General features: G+C 42.0%; 1 long non-coding RNA gene across 1 annotated transcript; it reads right to left on the bottom strand.

Moving 5' to 3' along the window:
- Positions 1-1,583: 1,583 nt before the first annotated feature.
- LOC120237254 lies at positions 1,584-15,977 on the bottom strand. The gene is made up of 3 exons (XR_005529903.1): positions 15,936-15,977; positions 6,415-6,707; positions 1,584-1,686 (listed from the first exon to the last, which is right to left on the bottom strand). It is a non-coding gene; the product is annotated as an uncharacterized LOC120237254 (long non-coding RNA).
- Positions 15,978-22,933: the final 6,956 nt, after the last annotated feature.

Here is a 22,933-nt window from a genome sequence, read left to right as displayed (position 1 = left end):
CGTCCTTGTGGTACCACTGGGGATATGCCTTTCTGCCAGGCTCCTACAGGTTTTGTCCCCATTCTGTGTCTAGTTCCCCAACCTTCCCGTCTTTGGTAAACAACTTGATAAAGCCAATGAAAATTCCTTTCTCCTTAAGTGAGCCAGAATTGCTTCTTGTGCCTTGGAACTGAAAATACTGACTGATACACATGGAACTCAGGATTATAATTCAAAACATCCTTTACAGCTAAAGCGTGGATTAATAAGAAGCAGACAGATGTACAGGAAGAAAACAAACTAATGCTAGATTCATTACTACTGCCCAGAACTGGGATTTATGATGAATTGCCACCTAACACAAAACAGGTCTGTAAGTGTGGTAGCTCATGTTTCCAAAGACGCTGCAGTGGTATCTCCCATTCCACAGGTTCTGCTACACTGTGACCTTGCCACCTCCTTCCCCAAGAAATTGGGGGAGGTGGAGTACGTTTCCTCTCCTCTTTAATCTGCACTGGTTTCTGGGACCTGTTTTGACCAATAAGATGTGATAAAAGTGATGCTATATAATTTCCAAGGCTGTGTCTCCACTTTGGAAGCCAGCTGCCATGTAAGAAGTCCTATCATTGCTGGACAGAGACCAGCAGAGAGATGCCTGAAGACATCTTGAAAATTCCAGCCCTGGTCAATCTCCCAGCCAACTGCAGCCACATAAGAGCACACAGGCAATGCCATATGAAACACAAGGACCACTCAGCTAAGCCCAGCCCAAATTCTTGATCCACAGAATCATGAGTAAATAAAATGGCTGTGGTTTTAAGCCACTAAGGTTTGGGGTTGTTTGTTACACAGCAATAGATAACTGGCTGAAGCATACAAATACTTGTATTTTGTCATAACACAAAATTGTTTTTGAGAGAGAGACAGAGAGAGCAAGAGAGAGCAAGCGAGAGAGAGAGTGTGTGTATGTGTGTGCGTGAGACAGGGGGAAGGGCAAGTGGAGAGGGAGAGAAAAAAATCTTAAGATTCTCCACACTGGACATAGAGCCTAATGGGGCTCCATCATATGACTGTTAGATCATGACCTGAGCCCAAATCAAGAGTCAGATGCTTAACTGACTAGGCCACCCAGGAGCCCCTATAATACAAATTTTTAATTAAGCACCAAATTGCATGTGTTTTCAATTAGGAGGTTCACGAAGACAGGTGTAGGGGTGTGTGTGTGTGTGTATGGGTGTGGGTGTGTGTGTGTGTGTGTGGTGATGAGGGAAGGTCAAGCAAATGTCTGAGAAAATTGAAGAAGAAAGAAGAAAAATGAAAAGTCAACAGGAGGGCTCATCTTTCGCTCAGGACCATATTTGAATCTGAGAAGCACTGGAAGTAAATATATTAACATGACCCATGTTTAACTGTTGATCACATGGAATCTGCATCTACCATTCCATCGTCCAGTGTAGAGACATGACCGTACTAATTTTGCTCACTGGTGCATCCCCAAGTGACTGGAACTCAGTCTGTCAGGTAAATGCTCGTTGGAAACTTGTGGCAGAAAATAAACAAACACACATGGAAACAGCAATATAACTTAAAAATTTTACCTAATAAATATCAGAAACATAACAGAGTAGTTCATCTGCATTAGGGTTTCCAAACTGACGACTGGTGTGATGGGAAGAGGTGGAGTGCGTTGGAGAGAGCTCCAGAAATCTGCAAAATAGATATGCTACCATTACCAGAAACTCAGAATGGTTTGTAAGGGCTAAAGTTCAAAATAAAGTCAAGGTTTGTCAAAACTCTCCATAACCTATATTCTTCAGCAATAGTTCCCTTTAATTTAGACCTCTAATTTTATCTCTGTCTTTTCTTTTGGTTTATTTTCTTAAATTGGAAAAAGGTCTTCAAACTGGAAAGTATAAACTATACATATAAAGAGATAAAGGAGATAGAGCAACTTGCTCCTCTAAATGAGTTTAGATCCCAACCCCCCCTCCCCCAACAAGGTCTGGCAGAGGGGGGCGTGGCCTCACGAAGAATTCTTGGTTGATTCTACCTCAGGGGGCCTGGAGGTCCATCCTTCCCAAAGGGAGATGCATCTGGTCTTACAGATTTGGCCTTAAACCCATACATTATTTAGGCTGAGTAGCTTCATAAGACTCCACCCACAGTGCCCCCTTCTGCCCTTACCTTTGTGGAAATCAGCTCCTACAAGCCTTCTGAGTAGGTTCTAGTTGTAGTCAGTTGGCTCTTTCCAACCTGTCATTGCTCTCCAGCAGATGTAGCGCGTGCCACGCCCAAGGGCTGTTCTCACTAAGCAACCCTGACAACCAGGCACATAAGAAGGGGCAGCTGGATGCAATCTCCCTCTGGCCACATGGTACACCAGCCTCATGGCACCAGATACATACAGGGTTACCATACAGCACCCCACACAGAATTCTGTTCTGTATTGGGGAGCAGTCAGAAAACCCCCGTCTGACCTCTCAGCCTCTGGAATGAACAAGGGCTCGACACTGATGTATTATGCCCTTCTCCAGAGGCCTTTGGTGTTCCGGATGCAGATATCCATGCTGATCCTTCCCTGTTTTGTAAACTTCTGCTGAATACAATGCATTAGCATACCAAATAATATTAAAGTCTTACTGGTCATCAAAAGTCCCAAAATGATTGAGCTTTTTCCCAAGAGGAACCCTCAATGCTGCTTTGTCCAAATGACCTTGGCAAAATCTGCGAAGTTTACACATACGCTGCCTGTTCTATTAAAATGAACTCATACTCTGCCATATCGTCCAACATTCTTATGGATAAATGCCCAGAAGTGAACTCATAAAATTAAATAACTTTTTCAGGTCATTGATCTATGGTCTAACCTTAATTTATCCTTTAGCAAATGACATATATTACTTGGCCCACAGATTAAATGGTTTTTGAGGTACAGAGTCAAAGTGTTAAAAGAATTATACATCGGATCATACAGCATCATCTCAAGATTAAATGAACATCATTATAAGCATCATCTGCAAAATAAGATTAGAAGCAACTCAGATGTCTATTAGTGAAGGTTTGGTTAAAGATACTGGATATGTCCACATGCTAAAATACTATGCAACTGTACAAAAGAATGAGGGGGTAAGGAAAGGTTTCTAAAACATGGTTAAGTAAAAAAAAAATTCAAAAAAGTGTCATGCTTTGGTAAAGAAGGGCAAAATATAAGAATGTGTATTTGCAATTAGCTTGTAGGGCATTACACAACTCTGGAACTAAGCATATGTTAAGAAGAGTGACATACAGAGGACAAACACTGGGTTAATGGAGACATGGGTTGGGGTGGAGGGAGACATTTTTACTGTATAACTTTGTTTTCTTTAAAAAGTTTTAATGTTTATTTTTGAGAGTGAGAGAGAGACAGAGCACAATGGGGTAAGGGGAAAGAGAGGGGGAGACACAGAATCAGAAGCAAGCTCTAGGCTCTGAGCTGTTAGCACAGAACCCCATGTGGGGCTCAAACCCACAAACTGTGAGATCGTGACCTGAGCTGAAGTCGGATGCTCAACCGACTGAGCCACCCAGGTGGCCCTACTGTATAACTTTTATGCATTTTGGTTTTGACCCTATGACAACATAGTGTCTATTCAGAAAATTAAATTTTAAAAAAATGATTAAATATGTTTAACAGCAAAACTTCAGTAACTCAGGTCCTATATATTGGGCATTTGTGGTGAATTGGACATGTTAAAGGCAGGGGTGATGAAATTATATCTTCATTCTATGGAGAAGAGACTCTGGAAGGGAGACAGTGCTGTTTTTCCAAGTCTGCAGCTCTTGTGGAAGAGGGATGGGAACCGAAGAGGGCATCCCCCTATCCTCATTCCAGCTTTACCCAGGTCCCCCACAGGAATTTAACAAAATTTTTAACAAAAGCCTAGAACGATTGGATGTTTATGTATTCAACAAATGTATATTAAGGACCTACTAGGGAGGTACAGACATTAATAGTAGTTGATTCCAATCCAGCAGTCAGGAGGCAGGAAGTAAAGTGGTGTGATATAGTAAGAGGCACAACATGATGTGAGCATAGAGGAGTGCCAGACCCAAGCTGGGAAGGTATGTATGTGCGTGGGTGGGTGGGGGTGGGGGGTGGATGTAGATATCAGGAAAGGATGCCCCAGCAGGACAGAGGTAAACTGAGTTTTGAAAGACTACCAGGAGTTAAATGAAGAGGAAGATGAGAGGGAATCCAGACAAAGGGCCTGAGATGTGTAGGGTCAGAGTCATGTTTCCCCCAGTTTGTAGGATGAGGATTGGAGAGAAGGCAATGATAACGCTGGAGAGGAGGCAGAGACCAGATTATGAAAAGCCTTGAATGCAGGGTTCAAACTCTGCCCTAATGTTAAAGGTACTTATGTATTATTAGGTTTGGTTTGCAGACAGGTGAATCTGGAGATGCCACTAACCTCAAGGGACCATTGGAGAGAGAGATGTAATAATTTTCATGGGAATTATTGCTTGTGATTGTTATTGACTGCCCTAAAATGTACAGCTTACCCTTTTCTGGGAATATGTACAATCTTTGTTACTATTAGTTTTGAGAATGAAGACAAAAGCAGTATTGTCTCAGTCATAGTGCTAATAGGAAAGAGATGGCCCACTCAAAGTGGGAGGATTCTAGAGGGCTTGATTTACAGAGGGCTGATTTACACCTTATAAGGTGTGGGCCTGGAGTCATGGCATAGAATGATGTGGTAACCTGGGTTTTGTAGGCTGTTACACACTGAATGTTTGCACTCCCCCCCCCCGCACCCCCAACCCCCACCCGGCAAAGTCATGTGTTGATGCTCTAACCCCTAATGTGATGGGATTAAGAGGTGGAGCCTTTGGGAGGTAATTAGGTTTAGATGAACTCATGCAGGGGTCATCATGATGAGATCAGTGCCCTTATGAGAAGGGACCAAAGAATGTTCTCTCATTCCCTCTCTCTCTCTAGGGACACAGCAGGAATCTTAGCATCTTGATCTAAAACTCCCCAGCCTCTGGCACCATGAGAGGTGTTTAAGCACCTAGTCTGTGGTATTTTGTGATGCTGGCCAAGCTAATTCAAGGCCAAGGGGCTAAGGGCAGGGAACTGCTATTTGAATCCAGAAGGAGTGAGACAGTCACGTAAACAGGCCAGATTGAGAGGAGCAGTGAACTCCTGTTAGGACCTCCCAGGGAGGGAGCCAGCACAGGAAATATCCTGACCTTCGTCTCACGTCCAGACATTCAGAGGGCTGAGAGGCCCAGAATGTAGGGCTAAACGCAGGATACAGAAGGATAGAGCATGAGTCTAAAGGGGCAAATGACAGATGCCCAGCACAAACATTATAATTACATTTCCCTCAACTTATCCTTTCTTGTGTGTCTCCTCCCTCCCCCAAAAAAGTAAAAGGGAGGGGCGCATGGGTGGCTTAGTCGGTTGAGCGTCCGACTTTCGCTTGGGTCATGATCTCGCGGTTCGTGGGTTCGTGCCCTGTTTTGGGCTCTGTGTTGACTGCCAGCTCAGAGCCTGGAGCCTGTTTCTGAGTCTGTGTCTCCCTCTCTCTCTGACCCTCCCCTGTTCATGCTGTCTATCTCTCTCTCTCCTAGAAATAAATAAAAAAAATAAAAAAAAAAAGTAAAAGAGAAGAATATTGCTACGAGTTAAGCAATGCTACCTACTGTAGCCATGTATAATGGCTCAAATACCTCACAGCTTATTTCTTGTTCACGGAACAGTGCCAGGGAACTCCCACCAGTCAGTGGGGTGCCTCCTCTTGCAGTCATTTGAGCGCTAGAGCTGATGGAGGCTCTACTGTCTTCAACTGGTGGCTTCTGGGGCAGCTCTGGTGGTCTTCTGCATCGCTGTCAGATGCAAGGGGGTAAAGGGCAAGAGGACCAAGCACGGAAGGGGTTAATGGCCCGGGCCAGGCAGTGGCACACAAGACTTCACATGACTGCCCCCAATGGCAAGGAGGGCTGGGGCACGTGGTATCACCATGTGCCCAAGAAGAAGAGAGCACAGGAAGAAGCAGCCGGCATCTCTGTCATGGCACAAAAATAATGTCCTTTAGCAAAAATGGGCTCGAACCACACTACTCCAACTAGATGTATGAGTTTTACGTCCAGCTCTTAACTGACATTTTGCAGAGTGTAGCGCAGAGCATGAACTAAATCACTAAAGATCTGAATTAGCCGAGGATGTCAAATTTTAATTTCAAAACTTATAGCTCCTTCGTTTTTCTTTCCTTACAGGGAAACCACTCCCTGCTTCCAACTTATAGCTCTTTTTTGATGGTGTCATCTTCCTACAGCGTTGGTGAAGGAGTCCAATCTGCTGTTTGAAAGTTGTTAAGAGCACATCAGGAATATACACTGCACATCAGGAATATACACTGCCAAGAATCACAGAAGTTGATCACATACCAGGGAGGAAGGATTCTGTTTAGATGGCATGATATTATAGTCACGGTATCGTAATAGAGTCCATCATGGACCCATCAACAAAACTGATCATCCAAAGGACTTTTACCATCTAAGCTGTCCTCTTGAAGGACCTTGATGTTCACCTGCTCACTCCTTCCTTGTAGGCTACTGTGCTACTTTTTGTGGCCATCACAGTGAATTATACATCTCCAGTTACAAGTCTGTCACCATCTTGAGAGCAGATTCCCTGCCTGATTGCTTTTATATTCAGCTTTTATCATACCACGAGGAACCTGGAGGCAATACATTTGAATGAAAGAAAGAATAAATGAGTGTCAGTGAGTATAGTTTCATTTTGGGTCTCTGGAAATACTTTATTATGATGGATACAATAATCATTGTCCTTAAACTTAACATTCATACATATGCCCATCTCACCTTTTTATTTGGGGAAAAAAAACAAAAAAGGCCAGTGTTCTGGGGTGTTGACCTTTTTTAGTTTTAGTTTTTTTTTTTTATCTAACTGTAGCAATCATTTTAGCATGCCTTCACCTTTATTCAACCATATTAAGATGCAAATGTACCCTAACAATCCAAAGTTATAAAAATAATTAAACAGGTAGAGGAATTCAAATCTGATTTGCAAACAGATTTCAAGCCCCAAAATCTCACAACTGTTTGCCAAACCATTATTAGTAATACTACTGTTCTTTCCTTAAAATATTTTTAATTGAAGTGTGATTGACATACACAAAAAGCTGTATATAGCTAATGTATAGATCTTGATGAATTATTTTAAGTTTATTTATTTTGAAAGAGAGAGAGAGGCAGAGTAAGTGGGGCAGGGACAGAGAGAAAGAGAGGGAGAGAGAGAGAGGGAGAGAGAGAGAGGGAGAATCCCAAACAGGCCCCTCACCACCAGCCCAAAGCCCAACATGGGGCTCGAACTCACAAACTGCAAGATCATGACCTGGGCTGAAGTTGGACGCTTAACTGACTGAGCCACCCAGGTGTCCCACATCTTGATGAATTTGAAGGTAAACATACACCCATGAAAATGTCACTATAGTAAACAATACCATAAACTTAACCATGGCCCCTAAAAGTTTCCTTCCTCCCTCTTTTTTCTTGTTCTTTTGTGATAAGAACATTTAATATAAGATCTACATCTTAACAAGTTTCAAAATATACAGTATAGGATTGTCAACTGTCTGCATTATACTGTATACTTTAGGATTTACTCATCTTGCAAAACTGAAGCTATATATCCTTTGGCCAATAATTGCCTGATTCCTCTTCCTCCACCCAGTAGTAACCATCATGCTGCTCTGCTTCCATCACTGTTCTTTATATAAACAAATTAATTATTTCATAGATATTTGATTTTGATTAAGTAATTGTTGGCCAAAAGATACTTCTAACTCTGTGGAAACTATATCACAGTTTATAAAAGCAATAGGAATTCCATGCTATTTTTTCTTAATTGCGTGTTTGTGTATGTTTGAGAAAACAGCGATACAAGATAACACTTCAAATAGGACAGGGCTGCCTCGATAGCTCAGTTAGTTGAGTCTGACTCTTGATTTTTGGCTCAGGTCATGATCCCAGGGTCGTGGGATGGAGCCCTTCCTGCATCAGGCTCCACACTAGAAATGGAACCTGCTTAAGATTCTCTCTCTCTCTCTCTCTCTCTCTCTCTCTCTCCTGCTACTCCTCTCCTCCGGTCTCACACATGCTCTCTCTCTCTCAAATAAAAAATAAAAACCCAAGAAAACAAAAAACAACACTCACTTCAAGTAGCACAAAAGGGGCATATACTTCAAAATACCTCCCTGGTACTTTGCTCTCCCACCCTTAGTGGCCTTCGTCAGAGGCATCTGGTGATACTGTTTCCTGTATATCCTGAGTTTAGACAGAATTCTAAGCATATACAGGAAAGTTGTTTTCAAAAAATTACATATGCATTAGCAACATGATTTTTAAGGGCTTTATTTCGGCATGTAGGACCATGAAAAATTATCTGAGTCATTAATTTATATGTAAGTCATGGAGATGATCCTCTTTAATACCATCTGTAGAGAACTTAATTGCATCTGTATGGATTTCATTTTCAAATAAGGTCACATTCATAGGTACTAGAGGTTAGGACATATCCTTTTTGGGGACACAGTCCAATCCACTACAAATCTCCATGTGTAGAAAAGTCACAGGTTCCTCCCCAGCCTGCCGTCTGGCAGATATACACAGGGCTGGGCCAGATAGTATATTCTCTAGACATGAACCAGATCTCCATCTGGAAGACACTAAAGATGTGACCCCTATTCTGGGATTCTCATTCTCATCCCCCTTCTTTCTTCTCTTTCCCTATAAGTATTTATTGAGTGCTTACTATATACGCCAGTCATAATTCTAGGTCCCTTATTTAATAGTAAGTAAAACAAAGTTTCTACCTTTTTTAAGCTAATATTCTAGTGGGAAGACAAATGATAAAATCTTTCAGATGATAAAGGAAAAAAAAAAATCCCACAAAGGACAGGGAGAGAAAATGATGCCATTTAGACAGAAATATCACAAGAAGCCTCTTTGATGAGCAGAGGCCTGAATGAGAGAAGGAGCCAGCCATACAGTGATCCCTGGAAGAGAGAACAAAGGTCTTGTGGTTGTTATAAAAAATATGTCCCTGAAGGCATGATGCCCTTCAAGGTTTGGAACTTAATTCTCCTGCCCTTGGGTGTGGGCTGAATTTGAAATAAATAGAATATTATAGAACTGATGGTATGTTACTTTTTCAGCTAGGTTTAATTTTTTTTAACTTTAAAATTTTTAAATTAAAAAAATTTTTTAATGTTTATTTTTGAGAGAGAGAGAGAGACAGAGTGTGAATGGGGGAGGGCAGAGAGAGAAGGAGACACAGAATCTGAAGCAGGCCCCAGGTTCTCAGCTGTCAGCACAGAGCCTGACATGGGGCTCAAAACCACGAACCTTGAGATCATGACCTGAGCCAAATTCAGACGCTCAACAGACAGAGTCACCCAGGTGTCCCTTGCAGTTAGGTATCAAAGAGACTGCAGCTTCCATTCTGGATTGTTCATTTTCTCCAATATCATTCTCCCTAGGGAAAGCCAACGGCCAGGAGGGCTGCTCTGTGCTCTACAGAGAGGCCTGTGTGGCAAGGAACTGAAGGCAGTGTCTCAGCAACATCCTGGAAGAAAGTGAGGCCCTTACTTTGAAAATCCATGAGGATCTGTGGCCTGCCAACAACCTTGTGAATGAGCTTAGAAGGGGATCCTCCCCTAGTTGAGCTTTCAGATGAGACTGCAGCCATAGCCAGAAGCTTACCTCCAGTCTCATCCAAAACCTTGAATCAGAACTAGCCAGCTAAGCCACTCCCAGCTTTCTGACCCTTAAAGCTGTGAGAAATAACAAAGCTTTGTTATTTTAAGCTGCTTAGTGTATTTTATGAAGCAACAGTGTAATTATTTAGGCCCCAAGGCTGTAGCTTGCTTGCCAAGTTGGAGGAATAGGAAGGGGCCTCAGATGTTAAGACAAAGTGGGCAGGAGTGGGCACGGTAGGTAATGAGGTCAGAGAGCAAATGGGAGCTGGGCTATTGTGGACAGCCTGGTGAGCAGCAGTAATGACTCTGGCTTCTGGTCTGAAGGAGGCGAGGATCCCAGTTGCGGAGTAGGAGTGGCATGATAAACGGATGGACGTGATGCTACAGATGTTTGGGGAGTTAGAATGGGGAAGGCCGGTGGGGAGGCTGCTGAACCAGAAGACTGTCTGCATTGGTGAGGTTGTGGTGACGGTGCTGAGGGCTGACAGGGCTGTAGCAGGCCCTGAAGTTGGAGCCAGTCACAGAGGAAAAGATGGCACATTTCTGAAGAGTCTGGCCTCTATGCCAGAATTAGAATTCCGTGAAGCTTCAGGGGAAAAGATGAAGTAATAAAATTGGTTTCCAAAGTACCTGGCAGCTCTCTTCTCTGGACTTTGGGCTTCTTACTTAGGGAGTCTCTTGTCTTTACACCTTCCTTCATGTTCCTTTTCCTTTTCCACTTCCTACCTATGAAAATCTCCTCCCAGGGAAGAATCTATGCAACCTGCACTTGTGGGGATGAGCACTAGGTGTTATATGGAAACCAACTTGACAATAAACTATTTGTAAAAAAAAAAAAAAAAAAAATCTATGCAACCTGTTCCCAGTGACGTATAAATAATTGATGAGATAAAAATCAATAGCATTTCTTTATACTAGCAATGAGCAACTGGCAAATATGTAATAGAAAAATAAGATATCTTTCACATGAGCAACAAAAGCTGCAAGAGACTCTAGGAATTAAAGAATACACTTGAGCTCTAGAAGGAAAAAATTTTAAACTCTATTAAGGGACATAAAAGGAGGCACCTGGGTGGCTCAGTCAATGGAGCATGTGACTCTTGATCTCAGGGTTGTGAGTTCGAGCCCCAGGTTGGGTATATAGAGGACTTAAAAATAAAATCTTTTTTTTTTAAAAGGACATAAAAGATCTGAATAAGTGGAGGGGTATTCCACACTTATGAACAGAATAGCTTAATATCATGAAAATGAAGATTATCTTCAAATTAATCTATAAATTCAATCTTATCAAAATGGCAGATTTCGTTTTATTTGTTTTTGAGAAATACTGAAAAGTTATTCTGAAATTTATTTGGAAAAACAAGTCCATGATTTAGCTAAGTCTACTTTGAAAAAGAAAGACATAGTGGTGATATTTAAGACATACTACTTAGGCACAGTCATTCAGACATTATGATACTGATTCAAGAACAGACAAAACGAATACTTGGAACAGAGTAACAGATGGCTTAGAGACAGAGCTGTGCTTAGATTAACACTTGGTCCCCACATACAAATGTGGGAAAGGACAGACTGTTTACTAGATGAGAAAAATAAAATAAAACCGAATCCATACCTACTGTACAGACAAATGTTAGCTCCAAAAGGGTTAAGGATCTATTTTCAAAATGATCATGAAGTTAGTAGAAAATGTAGAAATCATTGTGACCTATGTGTGGGGGAAGGACATATTAAAATGCAAAAAGCACAAACCAAGAGATAAAGCAAAATCCTGGACATTGTTGAGGTTTCCCTTTCTGTCCCTGCTGCAGCCATGGAGAGCTGGGCTTCCAGGGTTGCTTGTGCAGACAGTGTCATCTGGACCAACCCAGTAGCTCTCCAGAGTGGTCCACCCTGCTAATGGGGAAGTTCACCCTCAGAGACTCAGGCATCCCTTACTCACCCCATCTGACACACTGTGCAAATGGGACTCCATCTTTGTCACTTCCAGAAAACCCGTAAACCCTGCCCCTTCCCAGCTACCCAGGTTTGGAGAAATGCTTAGTTCCAAGCCCAGCTTCTATCCAATCCTCCTTTGGACTTACTTAAATCAATTCTCCATGCAGGATCTCAAGTGCAAAAGCGCTCTACTTTTCAGTAGAGAAAATAGTAAGGACCACCCAGAGTTTTAGAATCAACACACAACATATTAAGCACATATAACACAATGAATAATTGAGGGGTGAAAAAAAAGCCTGATGTAACATTTCTTCCTGCTCTCCATTATGACAATGGGTTTTGAAAATTTAGAGAAGTCTTTACTTCATTAAGGCCCCCATTTATTTATTCAGGGTGCCATTCTGATTTGGCTTAAAAAAATTTTTTTTTTTATAGTTTGTTTTTGAGATAGAGACAGAGCATGAGCGGGGGAGGGGCAGAGAGAGAGAGGGAGACACAGAATCCGGAACAGGCTCCAAGCTCTGTTCCAAGCTGCCAGCCCAGAGCCCAATGTGGGGCTCAAACCCATGAACCGCAAGATCATGACCTGAGCCAAAGTTGGACGTTTAACTGACTGAGCCACCCAGGCACCCCTGATTTTGTCTTTTATACTTGGGCATCTAAGTGCCTTTGGAATTACTTTGAGATTTGGAAATGAATATTGGAGTTTTATGTCTGGCATCCACTCAAGTTACAGGGGTACATACATTAAGTTGTTGGACAAGGAGAACCCAACCCCTGCCTCAAGCATCCCACAGCCCCCAGTGGTAGATGACTGACAGACACAAATATAGCAGGAGGTGCTAAGTCTAAGGAGGCATGTGCAAATGTGGTGTGGGATGTCACCTGCTTCCTTGAACATGACAATTAATACGAGGCAGAGCTTTCCCTGGACAATGTTATTGTTCTGTGTTTTGAAGCTAATTGTACTTTTAGATAGTTTAAATACCTATTTTAACTATTAGAGCTCATGAAAGTAATTAGCAATACTAGTCAGTTTTGAATATCCTCAAAAATAAGTGATTGTAATTGACCCAATGTAGAAGTTACCAAAAAAAAAAAAAAAAAAAACAAAAAAAAAAAAAAAAATATAAAATTGACCAAACTAGGCACCATCTCTCATTCTTTACTAATTTGGAAGCTTTTGATTAAAAGCAACAGTAAGTCTGACTCAGACTGGCTTTAAAAATAAGGAAATGTGTTGAGGAACCTGGGTGGCCCAGTTGGCTGAGCGTCTGACTACAGCTCAGGTCATGATTTCATGGTTTGTGAGTTCAAGCCCTGTGTCGGGCTCTGTGCTAACAACTTAGATCCTGGAGCCTGCTTCAGATTCTGTCTCCCTCTCTCTCTGCTCCCCGCTCCCCACCGTCTCTCAAAAATAAATAAACATTTAAAAAATACCAAGGAAATGTGCTAATTCATATAATAGGAGCTCCAAAGATATGACACATTCAACGATAGCACCAACCACCCAGATTTTTTCTGCCTCTCATTACTGTTGTCCATACGATTCATCCAAAGCCTGGTTCCCCTTATGTTTCTAATATGGCTGCCCATAGCAATTTTGCCTACATGATTCTTTGTTTATATCCACTAGATGAGAGAGCAAGTAAAATCCTGACAGACCAACTCAGTTCATATGCCCACCTTTGGGTCAGTAGCTGTCACCAAAGGGATGGCCTTGTGCTGTTTGGCTCAAACCTTGGTTACCGAACCAAACCTTGGTTACTCAGTCAAAAGGGGAGAAGGAATTACTGAAACCGGTTTAGGTTCATCAGAGTACACTCATAGAGCAGAACTAGAGGAGATGGAGCCACATTCCCTTGACTCTCTCGGGCTGCATTTAACGGTATTGGATATCTTAAGAAAGTTGGGATTCTGTTAGGAAGGAGGGCAAGGGGAATGGATATGGAGTGGGCAACCTGAAGTGACAACTTCAAGGCCTGATCTACAATAAAGGGGAAGGTCTGCCAGATGCAGTGCAGATCAATGAGGGCTGGCGGAGACACCAGGAGGGATGCCTGCAGTGTGGGTCTCAGGCAAATCCCCCACATGCATGCCATGAGGGAGAATTCAACACTCCCTTGTTAGAAACGACGGGAACAGGATGCTTAGGCTGGCCATGGGAGTTTCCAGCCGGCACTGAGAAGGAGCAGGAGAGGTGGGGTTAAATGAAGAAACATACACTCCTGCATATTCGTAGGAACCAGTCTGTCAGTGAAGTACGTAGGGTAGGGAAAAAATACCTATGAATTGTGAATAGACCCATGGTTGTTGACCACTGCTGACTGTGGAGTAGAAAGGGCTAAACTCTCGTTCTCTCTCTCTCTCTCTCTCTCTCTTACACACACACACACACACACACACACACACACAGCCTTTGTGTTACAAGGAACTGGGAAGAATTTTTGCCAGCTGAGAACACCAGTTCAGTTCCTCCTTCACCCAAACCTCCTACAAATTGCTTTTCCAGGAATACTCCCCTCCTGTCTGGCTCTGCCACTTGTTAGCTGTTTGACCTTGGAAACTTGTTGAACCTCTCTGTACTTCATTTTGCTCTTCTGTAAAATTAGGATAATAGTAGTATCGACCTTCCTAGGGCTGTTGTGAGGACTAAATAAGTTGATATAGATAAAGCACTTAGAAAAGTCCTTGGAACTCAGTAAGCACAACATACCTCTCTCTATATACCAGTATAAGTAGGGTATAGACGTTTTGAACACATCCAAACCTGTGAATTGCTATGGACGGGGACTTTTTTGTACCTCCCATGCTCTTCCTTTTTGAATGGGAGTGTTTCTAGCTGCTATCCTTTGCCTGTCCCCCCACTGCATGTTAGGTGCGTGAGCAAGTGACAGGTCGCATTTATCCTACAGGTCCACAGATGGGCAGGGATTGTGGTCCAGGAGCTGGACTTAATGAACTGCACCCCAAGAGCCTCAGCCACATCTGGCTTGGTCTAGATGATGAGATTCCAGACTTCAGAGTGATGCTCTAAGGGGGTGAGACTTTTGCAGAACTTGAGAGCAGGTGGGTGCGTTTTGCTTGTGGGAGGGACATGAATCACTGGATGGACAAACTTTAGGACGGTCCCCAATGAATATCCACATCCTAGTATTCACTCCCTTGCATAATTCCCTCCCCTTGACTTTAAGTGGGACCTGTGACTTAATCCTAACCAACAGAATGTGGCATAGATGGTGGAATGTCACTTCTGTACATTACATAAGACTGGATAAGAAGGTAAGCCTCTTGCCACCAGACTCTCTCTATTGACTCTGTCCCTTGCTGGCTTTGATGAAGTGAGCTGTCATATGGAGAGGCAAGTATTTAGAGTGGCTTCCAGCAGACAGTCACTAGGAAGCCAGGCCCTCAATCTGACAACCTACAACACACTGAATCCTGCAACAGCCACGCGAGCTTGGCAGCATATCCTTCTCCAGTCAAGCCTCAGATGAGACCCCAGCCCCGGCTGACACTTTGATTGAGCTTTGAGAAAGGCCCTAAAGCAGAGGACCCAGCTAACCTGTGCTTGGATTCCTGACCCATGGAAACTGCAAGGTAATAAAGGTGTATTATTTTTGTCACTAAATTTAGGTTGATTTGTTAGGTAGCAATACGTTGCTATACAAATATATTGGAAACCTTAAGTTTCTGATAAAGGCAGCATTTCAGCTTAATGAGGTGAGGATTGGATTTTTCAGATAAGATAGTGTGGGAACAACTGGATAGTCATCTGGAGAAAGGTGGCGCCTAGATCCTACCAGTACAATAAATTCTGCTGGGTCACAGATATAAAGACTAAATGCAAACTAATGCATCTTATGTAGAAAATATGGGGAAATATGGGGGAGATTTATCATAATTTCAGGGGAAATACTATCAAATGCTAAACTTTCTAAGACCTCTTTCTAAGTTCTTTCTAAGAAGAAGAGTTCTGTATGAAATAAACATTGTACGTATGGGGAGAAGAAAATCAAACTGGGAAAACATTTTCCATATATACATTGACAAAGCGCTATTTTCCTTAATACATGGAGTTCAATAAACCAGAACCAACAGTATAATTGAGAATGGGCAGAGAACACAACTCACAGAACAGAAAATACCATTGCCTCTCACACACCCTGGGGAAAGATGCTCAGTCTCAGCAATAAGAAACCTCAGCAATAAGAAACCTCACCAATAAGAAACCAAGTTAGGGGGCACCTTGTTGGCTAAGGTGGTAGAGCATGTGACTCTTGATCTCAGGGTCATGAGTTCAAGTGCCACATTGGGTGTAGAGATTAAATGAATAAAACTAGAAAGAAAGAGAGAAAGAAACCAAATTAGAATTACGAGAGACCATATTTTAACCTATCAATTGGTTTAAAAAGTTGGATAACCCTGTGCTGAGGAATAAGGGAAACAGACACACTCATGCATGAATATAAATTGGTGTAATCTCTATGAAGGGCAATTTGACAAAATGTCAAAATGTCAAAATATGGGGAGCCGGGCTGGCTGACAGTACAGCATTCGACTCTTAATCTTGGGGTTGTAAATTCACCCCCATGTTGGGTGTAGAAATCACTTAAAAATAAAATATTAAATAAACACAAAAAATAACAAAATGTCAAAATATAACATAGCAATCCCATCTCTAGAAATTTGACCTATATATAGACTCAAAGATATCCACCTGAAGCAGTTTGTAATAGGGAAAGAATGAAAACAAATGACATGTGTATTAACAGGGTACTGTTAAATATCCAGTTAAAATGTGTATTAACAGGGTGCTGTTAAATATCCAGTTAAAATGTGTATTAACAGGGTGCTGTTAAATATCCAGCTAAAATGAACAAATAAACAAGAGAGCTCTATTTGTACTGATACGAAACCTTTCCAGAGCTGTGAAAAACAAAGTATGAAACGTTGTGTAACGTATGCTATTTGCACAAAAATTTACGTACACCAGACATGTTTGTACATGCAAAGAACACTTCTGGAAAAATACACAAGAAACAAGTAACAGTGATTGCTTCCACAATGGAGAAGTAGGTGCTGGGGTGGACAAAAGTGAGAGGGACCCGTACTTATTTATAGCTTTAAAAATATATTTTGGATGAATATTAAGAATGTATCCCCTATTCACAGTTATTTTTTTTAATTTTTAAATGTTTATTTTTGAGAGAGAGAGAGCGGGTGCGCATGAGTGTGGGGGGGGGGGAGGGGCAGAAAGAGAGGGAGACACAGGATCCGAAGCAGGCTCCAGGCTCTGAGCCATCAGCACAGAGCCTGATGTGGGGCTCGAATACATAAACCACGAGATCATGACCTGAGCCAAAGTCAGAGGCTTAATCGACAGAGCCACTCAGGTGCCCCTATTCACAGTTATTAATAAAAAAGCTTCCAAAGGGCAAAGTTTTGACACTCAAATGCTCTGTCCAGGACTTACAAGGGAGTAATACTTTCCAGCAGTGAGAGCCAGTGAATGCCCCCTGTGTTGGAGTAAAGAGAGCGCCCACTGCATTTTTACAGTGCATCTTAAAATAGTGTGTTGCAAAGCCCAGTGAGCTCAGCCCTTCATGATTGTTGGTTAGTGGACTGCCAGGGATCATTTTCCAAAGACCAACTTGCGGTTCTCTGTATTCCAGAAGGTTGTTTTTTTCTGTGAAGACGTTTAGGACTTAGAGAACTGTAAAGCAGGTGGGGAAGCTTGAGGGGAGCCGCCCTCACGCACTCTCTCTCTCACTGCTGTCCTTCCTCATTCCAGCCAGTGCCCCCGCTCCTCTGTCCGGGGTGCAGCCTTTGACACGGGCCCTGCAGCTGCTTCGACTGACCCCTCTCCGCTCCCTCTCCAAGTCTGGAACAGCCCTTGCTGGCACCTCCGCAGCTGTGACTCATTGCAAATGCTTCGCATTCCGGGATGTTCTGCAGGGTCTGGGTCTCCCCTGTGGCTCGAAGCATTAGGCGAGTTGAAAGGGAGGAGCAAGAGAGGCTCCACAGCTGCCAAAACATTGCAAGGAAGAGGGGAAAATTGTGAGGAAAACTGGGAAGGTTTTGTGCCGCCAGGACCCCAGCCAGCCGCTGCCTGGCTCGGCCTGCAGGTAACCTGAGCAGGGCCGGGGACACGGTGGGGGCCGACTCAGGGGCCTGTCCAAGCCCCTGCGAGGCCCATTCGCACATCCAGAAGCACTACACGCCATTTGGAGACCATCTCCATCTGTCTGGGAAGGACAGGGTTGAAGCCACTCTCGAAGCAGACCTGTGTCTCCTCCAGAAAGTTTTTTGTTTCAAATATTAGTTTACCTTTATTTCACTGGGATTGTTTTGTTAGCTTATTTTCTCCTCCCTGCCGCCTATAGCTGTACACAACTTATACTCAGGTCAGGTGACATCTACTTTTAAAACAGTAGTGTTCTTTCTTTTTCTCTTCCTGAAAGCTCTGGAACTCCATGTTGAGGTCTGTGTTTTAAAAAAAAAAAAAAAAAAAAAAAAGCCCAACTGTCCAGGTAGGGGCTGGGGGAGGGGAAAGCCCTGCCCACTCACCTTCACCTTCGTTTCTTCCCTGCTGCTCTAAGCAGACTCTAATGGGGCATAATTTAAAAAATCTTCATAATCAGTCAACTTTATTGAAGCACATTTACTTATAATAAAAGATACCCATTTTAAGTACACAGTTTGATGAATTTTGACAAATATATATATCCACGTAAGGCATAATTTGAAGCCGCTGGCTGAGTAGATATGAACATAATGAAATAAATGTCCATTAAAAATTGTATTTTAATGTTTATATATTTTTGAGAGAGACAGAGCATGAGCAGGGGAGTGGTAGACAGAGAGGGAGACACAGAATCTGAAGCAGGCTCCAGGCTCTGAGCTGCCAGTACAGAGCCCGATGTGGGGTTTGAACTCACGAACTGTGAGATCATGACCTGAGCTGAAGTCGGATGCCTCGCCGACTGAGCCATCCAGATGCCCTGAAATAAATGTGTATTTTTAAAGGGGGAAATCAATAGTATTTAATATTCACTATACTGTCCCAACAACATGGGTCTGACATCATCACATGCTAAGATTCCTTTGCTATCAAACAAATCATGATAGTCAATTTACTTTTACTTGGGTAGAAAGAAAAAAACTTGGATTTAACACAAAACAGAATCAAAGCAAGTGAAAGAATTGCTAAATCTCCAGTAAAGTTGTCTTTTGTATGAGAAATATTAGCTTTTATAAGCTCTTTAAAATTCAGAAGCAGGGCATCAGGCTCTTGATTTCAGCTCAGGTCGTGATGTACAGTTCATGAGATGGAGCCCCAAGTCAGTCTGGGTGTAGCAGTTGCTTGGGATTCTCTCTCCCTCTCTGCCTTTCCCCCCACCACTTTCTCTTCCCTCTCTCCACCTCCCCACCATGCATGAATTTCTTTTTAAAAAAATAAAATAAAATCCAGAGCAATTTTGAAAGTAATGGTTTTTTTTTGAGCACTGATTGACCTTTTCTATAAAAGATGAAGGTAATATTCTCACAAGACTCCCATCTAATCCCCTCCCTCTTTTACATTATTTTTATACTGACATGTTTGTGACCTCGACATTCTCATAAGTGACTGTCCAATAGTTTGTACTGGCCTCTATGTAAGTGGATTTGGTGTCCACCTAGAGCCTTTTATATGGCTTCTCTGTTCCTTTTTTTCTTATTTTAATTCTTGTCTTAACTGCCAGCCTATTAAGCAGTTTTTTGAGAAAGGCTCATGGGTGCTGGGTTTCCTCTCCTTTTCATGTTTTGAAAAGTCTGTCTCCTTGAGTGACAACTTATTTTGTTAAGATATTCTTGGGTTACACGCTAGTCATTGCTCCTGTCTTTTGCCATTAAATTCTGAGGTCAGTAAGTCCTCTGCAGATAATTTGATCTTGTTGGTCTGAATGCTTGAAGAATCCTTTCTTTACTTTGGAACTTCAGCCAGTAGGTAAAAATAGGTCTTAAGGTTGAGCGGTCCATGTGGAAGTTTTCTGAAACACAGCGTGTTCTTTAATTCACTTTGGTCTCAGGGACATTCTCTTCAATACTTTTAATTTGATGGGTTTACTACTTCAAGAACACCATTTGTCATTACATCCAGTCCCCACTACTTACCTCTTTTCTACTTACTTTAATCTCTTAGTTTCTTTTTCAAAAACTGCATTTACTGTGGTTACATCCAATCTTTGCTTTGTGTTATAATTCAGGTTTTAGCTGTTTCTTACTCTGTTCCCTGCTATTTTTACTTTAATCATTTGTTTTGAAATTATGTTGTGTTTTTGTCATTTTTTTTCCAGCTCATTCTGCTTTTTTCTTTTTTATCACAGCATATTTGAGCTCCTGTTTTATTTAATTCATGTTCTTAAAATGTTGTTTTGTGGTAGAACACACTTGTAGGCAATTCCTTTGTTACTATGGTTTTTCTTTTTCCTTTTTTTCCCTAGGGTTTTTCTAAGTTGGACGCTTTATGTATCCCACATGGTTATGCTTTTTACCCCTCTCTTTTGAACTGTTAAAAAGCAGGTATCTTTGTAAAATAGTTTTGTAATACTGTTTCCCATATGCTCACATTCTGTCTAGATTTTCTACCTTCTGTTTGTTTTGAGCCAGGGTTATTTTTCCTCTATAAATATCCGAAAGCACTTTGTTCCAGTGTGTTTTCCTCTCTCTACCACAGTCTGAGGGCTGGAAATTGTGGGTCTTTGCACTTTGCCATGGCCTGAGCCGACAGCGCGAGATGGAGGAGATCTACATCAACTATGCAACATGTAGTCTTAGAAGATTTATACTGTGCTTTTCTGAAATGGTGTTAAATATCCTGGACCAGTTCTCTTTCACCCTGTTGGAGGTTTCATCCTCCTCTTGGGAGTAAGTGGAGGAATACTTTTAGGATTACTTAACAACCAGGATTAATCATTTAAACTGGGATTGAATAATTCGTAATGTGGATGACTTGAGAGCCTTGCATGCCCATTAGTTATTAAAATTTATGGCATTTGGTGAAGTCCTGTTCGTTTGATTACTGTAGGTAAATATTTGCTTTACTCCTTTAAAAAATTATGTGTTCAGGGGCACCTCTGGGTGGCTCAGTTGGTTAAGCATCCGACTTTGGCTCAGGTCATGATCTCGTATTTTATTGGTTTGAGCCATCGGGCTCTGTGCTGGCAGCTCAGAACCTGGAGCCTTCTTCAGATTCTCTGTCTTTCTGTGCCCCTGCCCACTCATGCTCTGTCTCTCTCTCTCTCTCTCTTTCGCAAAAATAAACCTTAAAAAATTTGTTTTAAAACTATGTGATCATTTCATTGGGCATTGGGTTATCATTTTTTTTTACCTGGAATTCTCTAATACCTTGTTTTTTGTTTTTTTTTTTTTTTAATTAAGAATGGCCCTCTGATCCATGTGTGAGTAAACTGTCCTAGAGTTTACTTACTTGCTGTGATCATGAAGACTCCCCTTAAACACAAACATGTCCAGTGAGACAGGAAAACTGATTTCTTCTTAATCATATTTGGTCTATTGAGATTAGTAAAAAAAAGAAAAAGAAAAAAACATAACTAGAACATAATCCTGAAAAGAAAAAACATATTTCGTTTACTCTTTAATGCCTATTACCTTTGAGACATGAAGAATGGAAACTTTATGTTTTAAATCCTTGTTGTCTGACCTTATTATCCCCATATCTCTGGTGGCCACTGGAGTTAGTTTTGTTCACTAACAAAATTGATAGGTTTAATAGATTGGTAGATAAGGATACTGTTAGTTATCTTGTGTATCTAGATTTGCTCAAGGCATCTGAGAAAACCCTTCTTAACATCTGTTATTTAAGTGACAGGATGGAGGTGGGTGTAGTGGGTGATTAAGCAAGTAGAAGAGTTATAGCTGGTTATCTAGACAACCATTTCCTGAAGATTAGTGTGTGGTCCTCAAACCACAGGGAAGCCTGGTCACAATGCTTACTTCTGACACTATCTTCTGTAATCCTTGGAATCTAGAGAAATATGAAAAACTAGCTTACCAAGTCCGTAGCAGCAGAAATCTAGGAATGAAAACTAATTGGATGACAGAATCAGTCCTTGAAAGATATCATTTGAAAGTAATGAACTCATATTCACAAAATGAAAATTTAGGTATCATAAGTGTTTATAATTTGGGCCACCCGGCATCTAAAGTCTTTTCCTATTTAGGAAGAATCCTAAGATAATAATAGGGAAGTAGCTCTCTCTTCCACTCTAGAGACTAAAAGGGCAGCTGGCCCCCTGGGAGCACAAGCAAGGACAAGACTAAGCACAGCTAATCAAATGCTGCCACCTGGGACTATATCCTGAAGGGGTAACGACGAGGCTCAGGTCAATTAGGTATGTTTCAGGGGGGCTCTGCAGCGGGAAAGGTGTGGGGAGTCTGCAAGGATGAGGTGCTCGTCTAATGACAGTAGAACCAGCACAGGGCGGTAGGTGTCCCCATGCCAGCCCTGGGACAGGGAGTGCCCTCCTGGCACGTGGTATGTCCTGAGCGGGCTGCTCCTGTGCTGGCAGCTCATCCGGGCCCTGCCTCCTTCGGCTCCTATCTGATTCATGTGTGCCGTTCTTTGATTCCAAGAGCCATGAGAATCAAAATACAGTCCATTTCTGCCTAAGGAACCATAGTTGCTTTCTGTTATTTACAATCAAGAACCTTGATAAGTACAACACATCTGAGTTCAGGATTCAAAAATCAGAGAAGACCTGGATGCTTGGCAATTCATGTGAAATAGACCTCGTGAACTGTGATGGAGTGGTTGTCGATAAAAAGGCATGGCTGCCAGAGGGCTAAGATGGGCAGGACAAAGATGGTCAGCGGCCGCCGTCTCATTTAGTCTTCTGCTCTTGTGAACCACAGCTCAAGTAGATTTTCCTGTTCAGAGCGTTTTATTTTAAGGCAGACTGGGACAGATTAAAATAGGTACAGTGGAAGAGTGGCCGGGAAGCTGATGAGTCTTTATAAGAGAATCTGGAGAAATCTAACTTAGAAGAGCCGTCAGGAAGACGTTCTATGGTTCTTTCAAATTATGTTACTGCTCTGGGCGTTGAGGAGGGCACTTGTTCGGATGAGCACTGGGTGTCGTATGTAAGCGATTACCCATGGGAATCTACCCCAAAAACCAAGAGCACACTTTACACAACATACATTAACCAATTTGACAATAAATATTAAAAAATAACATAAAA

The sequence above is a fragment of the Hyaena hyaena genome, unplaced genomic scaffold (assembly GCF_003009895.1).
Source record: "Hyaena hyaena isolate Hyena2069 unplaced genomic scaffold, ASM300989v1 scaffold_175, whole genome shotgun sequence".
In the NCBI taxonomy this organism is placed as follows: domain Eukaryota; kingdom Metazoa; phylum Chordata; class Mammalia; order Carnivora; family Hyaenidae; genus Hyaena; species Hyaena hyaena.
Note: the sequence above shows the minus strand (reverse complement) of the source record. Positions and strands in the feature narration are given on the sequence as shown.